At 35.4% G+C, this 13,298-nt stretch overlaps 1 protein-coding gene and 1 non-coding gene across 5 annotated transcripts in view; both read left to right on the top strand.

Moving 5' to 3' along the window:
- The window catches only part of LOC118276940 (syndecan), a 283,688-nt gene that overhangs the window by 199,044 nt on the left and 71,346 nt on the right, over positions 1–13,298 (top strand). The window lies entirely within an intron of this gene.
- Trnav-aac (transfer RNA valine (anticodon AAC)) lies at positions 11,690–11,762 on the top strand. The gene has a single exon. It is a non-coding gene; the product is annotated as a tRNA-Val (tRNA).

Here is a 13,298-nt window from a genome sequence, read left to right as displayed (position 1 = left end):
AACCTGTCCAAGAGTAACAAACCGAACAATTTGAAAATGTAACCTAATTAAAAAACTTTCACACAATCTCTTTGTAATTGAATGAATTTTTAAACATTGGAATTAGCAGTGGTTTCATTAAATAAATTTCAATCAAGGGTCTTCTGTGATTAGATAAGGGAATCGTGTTCCAACTTGTAATTAGAGGTTTACCCAAAAGTTTGCACCGAAATCTTTGTGGCTTGTTATAAGTCTTCGTTTGTGAACATGACCTTCTACATTCGAGTAATATTGTTTATGTCTTAACTCACTGATTAGGGATAGTGATGTAGTAGCTAGTTCCTGTGGTTCGTTTATATGCTTTGCTTGTGGCTTTTAAATTCTGAAATTGCGTTAGAGATATTTTTCATTGACTCTAGAAACAGTAATCAAAATGGCTGCAGGTTTCTACAGGCCAGATATAATTTCTGCATGAAAATAAAACCACACTGGCCGCTGTATAAATAGCTGAGAGTGTAAGCACAACTGCAGCCAGAAATCCCAACTGAGTGAAACAACAAACTTCATAAATATGCAACATTTAAACATTGTCAGAATTTCGTTAATCACTCCGCTCGAACATAGCACAATTCGAGCACTTATAAGCATTAACAATGGCTCGAAACTTTCCTCATTATTTGGTGCGTTCCCAACGATTTACCACGCTTTTCCGCTTACTGCAACATTCATGAATAACCACTCAGAAATTCGCCAACTGAACTCTACGCTAATTCAGTGCAGACATTAGTAAACAAAGCTGCAGCCTTGCAGGTGACATACGATTCTAGATCTTAAGACATTGAAATAGGAACTGTCGTCGCACATAAATTTTGGATTGCAAGAACTCGCAGCGGCAAGGATATAAACAATTTGGGTGGGGCCGCTGAGACAGCGGATTTAAAACGATTTTTTAAAGTACTTTCCTGTTAGTTTTTTTTTTTTATACACCCCTTGATCTTGCACATTTGATAGTACACAACATTTGTGATTAGATATATCTCAGGATCTCAGAACTCAGTAAATTTAGTTTAAGCGCGTTCTTCATTATCTCAATACCTACAAATATAATTCAATGGTCAAAATAATAAAAAAATCATTACAAAACAATAATTTGGATGACCACGCACATTGGTATCAGATGACCATAATTAATTACAGTTTGTGTAATGAATACTTACAGAATTAATGAACTGTATAATTGATGTGGTTAACCTCTTTTCAATAGAGTTGTTATATAAATTATAATACACCTGCGTGTGGTTTTTAGATTCTGTGACTTTAAAATTGATGAACAAAATATCCGATATCAATTAACTTTGTAAATTACGTGACCATTTCCATGAATTGATTATTTTCTATGTGGTTGTAATGTGAATACAACAAAAAATAATAAAAAAGCAGTATGAGCCAGTTAGAGCGATTATGCAACCAGTATCTAATATATCCATGGAGCTGCAGACTGCCTAGCGGGCTATCGGGACTCTGACTCGAAAACCCGGAGGGGGGGTGTTTTTAGTCAGTAAGAGTCTAACACTGCCTCTCCTTCATCTAGCTCTCACCTAGTAGTTTCATACATAGACTACCCTTTTCTAGGGACAATAGTATTGAAAAAAATATATAGGTACATATATATTTATTCCAAACTCTCAATAAACAAGTGACATGTATACATAGGTTAATACGCACATTTACAAAAATACATAAGATTTTATAAATAAATAATGTCCCAAGTTTGCGGTGAAAACACCAATCGATTTAACCCGTTAACCGCCTGCGTCCCGGCCGATCACGTATTGCTACAACAGAGAACATGAAACCACCAATCGATTTAAGTAAACAAACTTGTCTCATTACCGCGCCCGCTGCTCTCCTGGCCCAACAGTGCGGTAAGTGACGACGGCAGCAGTGCCCCGCCAAGAAGATTTACAGGTCTTGCTGAGTGTAAATGAATTCGCCTAGTGCCACTCACTCCATGTTTTCTGCAACTGCATGTGATTGTGATAACTAGGTGACAATATTGAAGTTTTGTTCTGTTTCTAAGTTTATTTTGACACTACTGATTTATAGGGTAAAGTGGACTTTGAATTTCGATTTTAAGTTTGAAGTCGTCAATTCGGTCTGAGCAAGTGTAATGATTATTTCTTTTTTTTTTGAGGCCTTTACCTTTGCGTGGAACGCATTACGAGCTGGTTATGATTATAGCTTTATTTTCCTATATCCGTGGTATAGGTCACTTACATTTGTGGTAGTTTATTCCAGATTGCTTTTGTTTTACTTTTCCGGACCCGGTAATCGAACTTCAGATCTCTTTGCTCAGCAGTCGCTCTTTTGATATATCCGAGCAGAGAAGCAATAAAAATCTATAACAAACCTTTACAATTCATTTCTTTGTACAACGTGTAACATATTATTACGAAGCATATTTACTTATAATAAATGTTCAATTGTTTCAGGTACGTGGGCATGAAAACAAGATGGCGGCTATAGTTTAATTAAAAACAAACAATGCTAGTTTATATAACGTCTACTGGTTTAATTGAACTTCAGTCAAGTCATAAAACTGATGAAAACCTGTGTTGTACTTAAAAGTTGAAGTGTATAAGCTTTTAGTTTTATAGTTCGTTGTTTGGTGACTTACTTAATTAATTAATTTCATTTATTAACTAAAAACAACGAATTATTCAGGTAAATATATATTGAGAAAGAAAAGCTCTACTAGTTTCGATTCACAGAGAGTCTTTTCATCGTAAGCAGCGTGCACAAATGCGGCCGCGGTGATGTCGATGAAGAGTCCCTCTGTGACTCGAAACTAGTAGAGCTTTTCTCCATTAATGTACGTGAATAACCCGTAATTTTTAGTTAATTTAGTATCTCTCACGATAGTTATTATAAAAACAAACAGTTATTGAATTCAGTCAATCTATTAAGTATAATTTTATTATTCTGCTTTCCAAACATTAAATTTTCTCTCACAAATTCGCTCAACAAACATATTTTTATTTTGCAAATACAAACAGCAATACCAAAGCTATTCCAAAAGTAAGTAAATGGACGTTAAATATTTAGAATGCTCTCAGTTTCATATACCAGTTATTGGGATTTTTATTTATAGCGAAAATTATTCGATTAAACTTTCATGACTAGAATTTTCCTTATTTATTATTTTAATTCATAAGATGAGGACTGTGTCATTGATCGAGTGGTTACCAGTGATCATTGCAACCACCGACCAAGATGGGTTGAGTTAGTCCCGCGATACACGACGAATGGTGCTCATGAATATGAGCCTCTAGCATGGCTTGAAACTAGCCGAGTTCCTCGTCAAACAGTTACGTGAGTAAGCCGATAACATAATAATTAATTTAGTATGTCTCACGAAAGTTTTAATAATATTATGACTAAACTCATGACTGAAATGACGCTATTACCCGTATTTTCATAGTTGACGTCCGAAACTAAACAGGCGGGTTATACCTCCACATAGCTAACGAATCGCATATAGTGGACAATGGTAACATCAGCCATTTTGTTGTTCAGAATGACGTCATGAATATGCAATGAATCTAACCATGCAACACAGGACTCTGGTCTAATACTGACACCGCTGTCAGTGTTGTGGTTATTTAAAAACATTTTAAAATAACAATGTTACACACACACAGTTTTATTTTTTAACAAAAATAAAGGTAGGTATAAAGGTACATGATATTTTATTGAAGTCGGTTAAAACAGAATTAATTATCAGACATTGGGCCTTTTCTAATACCTGTGCCACACATGTGCTCACAAGTGTGGTGCCGGCATTACATAAGAAGGAGAAGGTTTGTCATTGCCGTCTTCACGTTTAGCAGATGAGTTAGAGCTCATATTTCAAAGTCAAAGCTTAGGAAAATCACCCGTAATAATGACTTTCAATAAACCGAAAAGAGAAAACCAATTACTTTTTCTTCAACTAGGAAGTTGAAACCGACCTTTCGAGCTAGTCGACTTGTCTTAAACAACTGTCAACAAAATGGAAGACAGTCAACAGAAAATTATTTACTTCTTAAAAGGTATAAGTAAATAAAAAGTTGAATCGTTAAAAAGTAAATATCCCACGTTCAAAGTAACGCTGGAAGCGGCTTACCGGCTTATCAAAGATTTTAATAGAAAACGGAATCATTTAGGATTATTCTTTCTACTTAAAGTGTTTTCTCATCAAATGTTTAACTTAATGCCTTTATAGTCGCAACTTTTCATTTATTTGTCAAGTGGATTTATTTATTTGAGTTCTTATTCTTGGCTTTACGACGTGACTTCTGATTGAAAGACTGGAATAATTGATAGTAATTAAATGAAAGTAATAAAAAAAGATTAAGATTATTTATTTGACTGCACGGTTGATTCAGTGGACGAGCAACCGGCTACCGCGTAACATGTAGCGGACTCTTTGTGTGATCCACAAATTATTTGTAAAAGTACCCACGACACGGGAGAAAATCCTAGTGTTAGGCAACATTTATTTATTAAAAAACACGGGTAATATTTTATTTCTTACTTCCCGTTGGAGTTTTGTTTTTAGTGGCACGGTATTTGCTAATGCTCCCATTGCTGGCTTGCCAAAGAGAAACTACAAATCATAATAATGGATGCTAGGGTTCAAATTTCGCCCAGAGAGCTCACACTCAGTATAAACATTCGTAACTACTCATAAAGAAACATTAAACAATTACATCGAATAATATCTTCCTCAACAACCAATCGACGCAAATAAACTCGTAAAATTCAATTCGACATTATTTTAATATTGATAATACACGAACGCTGAAAAATATTCCAATCAACTTTCACAAAAGTAAAACGGATATTTTCGACCGAACTTAATGAAAAAAATCATTTTAAAATACCGTATCGAATTGCTACTGCTACTGCTACTGCCGATCATCAGATTCTGATGTCGGTAAGTACCATTATGATAAAACTGTCGCATTATTTGGTATTTTATAGTGGGCTTATAAGGGATCAATTTGCTGGATTAACTTGGTGCAGGGTTTTATTTTTATAATGTAGGTACGTACACAGTACATGCATATTATTTTGCTTGTTAATTCTTGTTAGTCAGTAAATAAAAATTATAATGATGTTAAACAGTGGCAGATTCAACGTAATAGGAAGCGAGTAGGTATTCTGCCTGAATTTTGGGTTCAATTTTATTTTAGTAAAATAATTGTGATATTTATTTATCTATTTACTAGCTTCGGCCAGCTTCGCCCGCGGTTCTGTGAGATAAAAAGTGTCCTATATTCTAAATCATAATCTGCCCCTGTTACAAATTTCAAAGCCGTTTTGTAGTGATTGAGTAGGAAATATACACGAACACGATTTATTTATTTATTATCATAATTACAGGTTAAACCTAATATTTATAGTTTAACATTAAATACTTCAATCATTATTTTTCTGACCTTAATAGACATTGTGAATACGGTACTTAACCAATGAATAAATCAGACGATTATTTCTATAGTTCTATAGTTGTTACCACTATCAAAATATCAACAGTATCGATCAGAAACTTATTCCCCCAGTCTGTCTGGGATCTTGAAATAAAACTTCAAGGTGAGAAGTAAAAGTGTTCACTAGTAGTCAGTTTAAAATGTTTCGAAGATATCTCTATAGTGTCTGGTTATATTCAGTAGTGTATGTGAAACAAGTTTGTTTTAAACTTCGTTTTGTTCCACAACTCGATAAAGCTGTTGTATACTTCTTAAGTGAATATCATATTTATTTTATCTTGGCTTTTTAAAGGGGTAAAATCGTTCAATGACTTCGAAGGTGTGTCGAATAAGGAGGGAGTGTCAGACTCTTACTGACTAAAAACCACCCCGTTCCTACTTCTGCTTTTCGAGCCGGAGCCCCGGTAAACCCGCTAGGTAGCCCGCGGCTCTAGATATTTTAGCTTAGCTTGACTTTAAATTCAAAACAATGAACTAGTAGCCGGCCACCGTAAGTGCGGGTCTGCGGACGGTGAGCAAGGGTAGCTCGCCGCCCGACCAGAACCAGACCCGTGCGTGCGGCGCGTCGTGTTCTGCGCGCGCCTCAAAGAGCCATCAGACCACCACAGATGGGGCCCAGTAGGGCTGATGCCTAATCCGGAGCTGCGGACTACCTAGCGGGTTTACCGGGGCTCCGGCTCGACGGGCGGGAGTAGGAACGGGGTGGTTTTTAGTCAGTAAGAGTCTGACACTCCCTCTCGCCTCGCCCAAGGCGGGAGAAGTCATTGGATGATTTTCCACCCTAAAAAAAAAAAAAAAAAAAAAAAGTAGAGAATCAATAAGCTAAAAATATAAATGAATAAAATGGATTTCTCTACAGAGCATACCCCTTTGTGCACATTTGCACATAGCAAACGAAACATTGTTTTGCATGAAAATAAATTTAATCATGCAAACGCTCTATTCGACCGTTTCTATTCGAATTTTCAAACTATATACGTGTCTAGTCTATTCGCCAAACAAAAACACGTCTAACACACGATATCAAAACATTTAATCCGGGGGATTAATTAAAATGAATATTTTCATAAAACGTTCGGCAAGCGCTGGGTTTGACGCCAAAGTGCCGTGTGCCGAGTGCATCAATCGTTGCGAACAATTTGATTGAATAATACCTTGTGTACCATGCCTGGTTTTCAATTTTGAAGTGTTGACTTTTTGTACGGTGGCACAGGTAGCGGGGGCGCCTGCATGTGTGATCGCAGTGAGCTGCGTTACGATTGGTCAATGTTTTGACTGTTCATTCTTTATTTATTGGTTGTTATTTAGGTCATACGTAGATTTGTATGTTTTTTGTATCACTAAAACTAGAGCAACCATGTTTACTGTCTAGTCTAATTAATCTATTGTGAATGATAAAAATCCGAATGGTATATTTTTATTTTCACAAAAAATAAATAGTAAAAAAATACTTGCAAAGTGAATTATGTATAGAGGCCAACCGTTATAATTATTTAAACAGCTGACTTAACAAATGCAGTGAACAAACCCATAATTTCAGTATTAATGTCATTTACAATTGAATATCGGCTAATACGATAATTAGTTTGGCTATTATTCAAGTGAGGCGATTCATCTGAGCATTAACTGATTGATGCGTGATTATGGATTAGTGTGCATGCCCGATACAGGGCACTTTGTGTCTACTGCCCACTGAATTACATTATTAGATAGATCTGTCTAATGAGATGAGAGAAGAGATCATACATCTCTTGTCTTAATTCCATAAGTAGTTCATTAAATATTTCCATTTGTGCCATCATCATTTTCAAAAAACAATCGAGTAATCTTTGATAGTCCGGTTAAAAAATCCTTCTCATGTCTCTATTCGTCATCATGTTCTTAAATCTTCTATCATAAAGAAGTAAGGTATTAAAAAGAAAAGTTTTTTTTTACTAGCTACAAAAAACCAGGAAATAACGAAATGCATAGAAAAAAAGCAATGCATAGTACGCCCGAAAACTATTGAATAGTCTATGAAGTTCGATCAGCTAGGCAACAGTTCGTTAGGCAGGTGGCGCTGGCGTAGTTTTTAGTCTGCTGACTTTTTACTCACTCAATTACTGAATTATACGCGGATAGATGTCGGTGCGCTCTGGATTTCTTTGAACGAATTCCTAGTCGTTTTTGCGGTTGTATCGGCTGGATATCGAGTACTTTTATTTTAGATTTGTATGACTGTGGCTGTGAGAGGCATGTGAATTGCTATCGACATGTAAAAATACGCTGGTAAACTTTTGCATGTTTATTAAACTATTGAATTTATTTGTTAAACTTGTTTAGATAATTTAGAGGTTCTAGATATTTCAGTGTGGAATTTTAATGCAGTTACATTGTTAAGTCGGAATAATTATTTATTTCTTTCTTTTATAAAGTATTGCATTCTATTAAATTTTTTAGCCATCCGTTGTACACGAAGATAAAACGCTACAGCTCATAATTTAAACTCACAAAGATGCTCCATCAGAGAGAACTCCCCTTCAAAATACCTCAGCAAAATACCTTTCAAAAACTCTACAAAGTTTAAACTTCCAAATTCACTTGAAGGGCATTAATTAATCATTTTTAATCCGAATAGTTGAGCGAAGTTTCCAGCGCTGAGCACGGTGGCATTTCACGGCATTCCATTAAACCTGCATATGATCGCACTACGGTCCATTGAAGGAGTTTTTCCGCCCATAAAACTTTATCCCATTAGAACAGGTAAGAAGAATGCTGCAAGTTAAAAGATTGGGGCGCTTAGAGGGAGCGGACAGCGGATTGGATATTTGTTGGTGTTATTTTAGAACTATGTGTTTGAGGTTTATAAGTCTGCGTTTGACCACCGGGTTGGTGGTACTGCCAGACAGGCGAAGCGAAGATGTGACCGAAGATGGAGCACACAAACTTAGAAAATAGCTATTCACTTTGACCAGATCCGTTGTAATTCTCAGGAAAAATAGAAGTAGGCAGATTGTTCCATTCCGTGGCTGCACGATTAGGAACGTGGAATTGACTAGTCATACATAACTTCATTCAGCCATATCTTTTACTTTTGCTAGCTATATATAATATTATTAACTAATATTTCTAAAATTTGTTGTTAAAGTCTAAAGTAAGTTTGATGACAACCAATCAGAATCGAAAGCATGCAGTGACTTACAGAGACGAAGATGCGATAACAGATGTGGGCTTAGTAAAAACACTACAATCAGAAGTAACAGTTAAGAGTTGCAAATAAGTATTGAGACCAATCCGCGGTCTCTCATCCCTCAAAGTTAACCCTATTGCGCTTAGCGGGCGCCGAGGCTTGCTTTAATTAAAAATACCTACGGAGGAGGTGGCGACCAACTTCATTTGCTGCTGCGATTAATTGAACTGGAATAAAGCTTTCCAGGTGCCTGATAGTTCCCTCTTTGTGCACTAAAACGAACAACGTCGCTTTGTTTTCTCACTACAGATAAATTAGGCTTTTGAGAACCTTTGCAGAGTCAGAAATGCGAATGAAGATTTTTTTGTTCTCTCCTGGACTGCTGGTTTGATGAGCTGGTTGTGTTTTTTGGACCTGTTGCATGATGTGCTGTGGTGGTTGAAGTATGTGTATTTTTGTTTGTTTTAGTGTGATGTGGGTTGAAATATCATGGTTTCATGATGAACGAACGGAATTGACTGAAACTTTGTGCAGCAATCGATGAAACAGACTATGATATGGTAAAGATTTTAAATCAAATCTTGAAATAATTTCGTTTAATGAACAACAAAATAGGAATACAAGAATTCTCTAGGTAATTAACGATGAAAACAACGACCAAACTCCAACAAAGTTTATTCAAACACATATTCTTAAACCCTCCCAATATTTGGTCCTCCTACATTGTTATAAAGTTAGAACTATTCAATGGGACAATAGTGAAAATGTTAAAATATAAACCGCTGCCCAGAAGTTAGTTAACAAAAGCTAGTTTAATTAAATCCAGTTAAGTTGAACACATGAGAACAATATGCAATGCGGTCACACTCATGTTCAATTCTTAGCATATGGGAAGTATTAAAATATAAGGGAAATATTATATGAACAGTAGGGGAATTTTGTTGACTGTGGTATTCCATTGCTTTTGGAAAGTTTACACACTTAATCGTATAAACATTTATACTCAGGTTCAAATTATGTCAGTAAATAGTAACTACCAGAGACTGTCAATGATGCATAAGACAATTGATTTTACGTTTCAGAACTACATAATTATAGTAGGTTGGACTAATAATATAATTACCTAACATTTTTACAAAATATCCGACATTTTTGTTCAAATAATAATACATAAGGTAACTTTTAATTCCTAAAACTAATGATTGAATTTTATTTTCCTCTAAAAATGATTGAATTTCCCTCTAACATTTTCCTTTGAAGGCAATGAAACGTGCTTTATTATAATATTTTCTATTAATTAGATTTCCATACGTTAGTTACAGAGGTCATTGACCTGTCTAGACGGTTCATTCGTTCATTTGTATTTAGTTCTCAAATAACTTTTTATTTACATAATTCTAACCAAATTCACATTATTGGAGGTTTGGCGCTCAAAAGCTCAAATAACTAGAGACCTCTATGTAGCAAATTGATTAAAATATTTCAGAAACCTTTTAATTTTATTCGTTTGTGTGTAAATGTTTTTAGAAAATAAAATTGAACAGTTTATGTTAACGTTGATTGATTTTCTCGGGGCACGAGTGTGTCTGTGTATAGTACTTATTTATACTTTAATTTTCGAAGGGATAGGCGGGCGTTTATTTAAATAGAAGGTACCTATTACATTTTGTTAGTAATAATAATTATTATAATGTACTGAAGGGTTTTTTCTTAATTGTACACTTTCAATAACTCGATATTTTATACATATAGATAAAGGCATGTCTTTTAATCCTCGAAAGGGCAAGTAGAGGTGCACATATACATAGGCTTTTTTTGTAAGGGGCGAGCACATCCAATGACTTCTCTTACCTTGGACGAGGCGAGAGGGAGTGTCAGACTTTTACTGACTAAAAACCACCCTGTTCCTACTGCTTTTCGAACCGGAGCCCCGGTAAAACCGCTAGGTAGTCCGCAGCTTCGTATATATACATAGGTACCATGTTATATCTCACCTTTCACCAATTACGACATTTATGAGTACCATGGGATATAAAATCTATTCTATTGCCATATCAGGTCTAAGATCCAGACACCATACTACAAACCTATAACTACTATTACACCCACCAAACATGTTTATACCCACTCAATGTACTCATGTAGTTACGTCTGTCTGTCGATCTAAGATTAGATGGTACATTGCCATTTGTCAGCTATCGTAGACTAGCCGACCTACTCTCGAGCCAGTGACAACTTCATACGAGCTACTGTCAGGCGAGTCGGTCAGTGACTCGCTTTCAAATAATTAGAACATTCTTTCTCAATGTCACGATATAAATGTGTTGTTGCTTGACTGATTTTTTTTTATAAGTAACTAGCAGTTACCCGCGACTTCGTCCGCATACAATAATGACTTGTGACAGATTTTGGGGCTTTTGAATTTGTTATAAACCTCACGGAGCCCAACACCTTTCCAACAAATGCAAAACCGTGGAAATCGGTTCGTGCGTTCTGGACTTATAGCGTCAGGAAGAAAAACCCGACTTATTTTTATATAATAGATAGGTCAAGTCTTTTTATTTAAATGCAAACGCATTTCAATTTTTCAAATTTCAAATGTAATTTTTTTTAAGTTTCTTTCATAATTACCTACAGAAACGTATGCATCAATGTTCTATCTGTAACATTGTCGCTAGAAGTAACTTAAATAAATTCTTCTATTCCTTGACTATATTACTAGCATCTTAAATGACTTATTCCTTGACTGTTACCATTTCTGTGCGAAAACTAGAAACTAGAAGAATGTATTTTTTTTAGAAACAACATCGCCCAATGCCGTGGAAATCACAATAACTTATAAAAAAAACAATTAATTTAATAGCTACTAATGGTCTAAACAGAATAGTATGTGAACTTATGGTCTACATATGAATAAGTATACTATTTTTGCCCTATCACAAAAAAGAAACTAAGATGTAGTACACTTCGACATGTAGTAGTCTTCAATTTGGCAAGTCTAGACATAGTTTCCGTGGTGTAGCGGTTATCACATCTGCCTAACACGCAGAAGGTCCCCGGTTCGATCCCGGGCGGAAACATAGCTTTTTGCTGTCTTTCAAAATAAAATACATATTTTTTAAATGTTTGCTAATAAAAATAAATATTTTGGCAAGGTTTTTTTACATTTATTTTATCATATCGATACGCAAATGTATTTTATACAATATGACATTGTGACGTCATAGAAAGTTAAACTACATACAGACAGGCCGCAGGCCATCAAAGCCTGTTTCATTTTAATTTTGGAACGTTCTGTTTTAGATTTGGAACGTATGTTGATTTTTCTTTTACCTTTGAGAGTAGACTATAGTTAGTGTAGTATTTAATTATATGCGGCCAGACAGTACTTTAGTTTTAGTTTTTTTTTTTTTTTTTCCAACTATAGAAAGGAATTATTTAAGCGACAGAAACACAAAAACAACGGTTGATGAAACAACTATTGAAACGATTCTTTGGTTTCCATCATGTGCTATTTCTTGTCAACATTACGTTTGCACCTGTCAGTAAATATTTCTCGAGCACAACATTTTTATTATAATACCCACTGACTGAGTTACTCAAAGCAACCTGCTTAGATTAATATTTTTCAACGCGAATCTTTTCATTCCCCTTTGAAACATCCTTGCCAAATAAACAAGAACAGCAATATTCAACCCTCATTCTATGGCTTTTATTACGATTTTTCGGCAAAAACCCGTAGGAGGTGCATGGAACAATACACATTTGTACCACAAAAGGTATATAACAGGAACAGCGCCCACTGCGCAGCTGACACGAACGCGCTTCGCTTTTTCAACGAACGTGACTTGGTCATTCTATTTTCAAATCGGCCTCTGTGTTGATTTTTCTTGAAACACTACGCGAGCGCTCCGACTCTGACCAGCCAGTAGCCAGTAGGACGTCTAAATAAAACCTTCATGCATGCAAAAAAAACTACGAATAGTGAATGTGTTGTATGTAAAGGATATTTTAGGTCACTTTTCGTACGTAGTTAGCTTTTCATTTCAACGTAATAAAATGTAGGAGGGTGGTGTTTGAATAAAAATGTTGCGCTGGTCATTCGTAATGAGTTTTTCGTTACTTCATGTTTGTACAAATGTGTGCAGTTCACCAGTCGCCGTTGACTGTAGGTATATTTAGCCTATTCATCACAGCCAAGATTACACTTACAATATAATTAGCATCAAGTAAATTAAGAAAATATCTCATCACGTGTTCTGTTACTAGGTGTAACAGAACACGTGATGATATTTTCTATATAGGAAACGTATCGAATTCTTTCGCTACCCATATCCATAATCAAAGATCCTACACATAGGTACTTGTATTACCCGAAATTAACACCTTTTTGGAGTCTGATCTATGATAGATTAGTTGAAAGAGTAGAACTATAGTCACATAATTAGCTTATTAACTGTCTACATGTTACCTATATTCTCCAATGTACTTTACATTCAAATGATTCAATAATTTATTCAATGGCCGTGCATATCACCAATGGGATTTGTATGTGTTGATGTAGTTAATATAATAGTGACATAATTGGCGACTAATGCTGGGAATTAGTAGTGTAA

This window comes from Spodoptera frugiperda, chromosome 15 (assembly GCF_023101765.2).
Source record: "Spodoptera frugiperda isolate SF20-4 chromosome 15, AGI-APGP_CSIRO_Sfru_2.0, whole genome shotgun sequence".
Classification (NCBI taxonomy): Eukaryota; Metazoa; Arthropoda; class Insecta; order Lepidoptera; family Noctuidae; genus Spodoptera; species Spodoptera frugiperda.
Note: the sequence above shows the minus strand (reverse complement) of the source record. Positions and strands in the feature narration are given on the sequence as shown.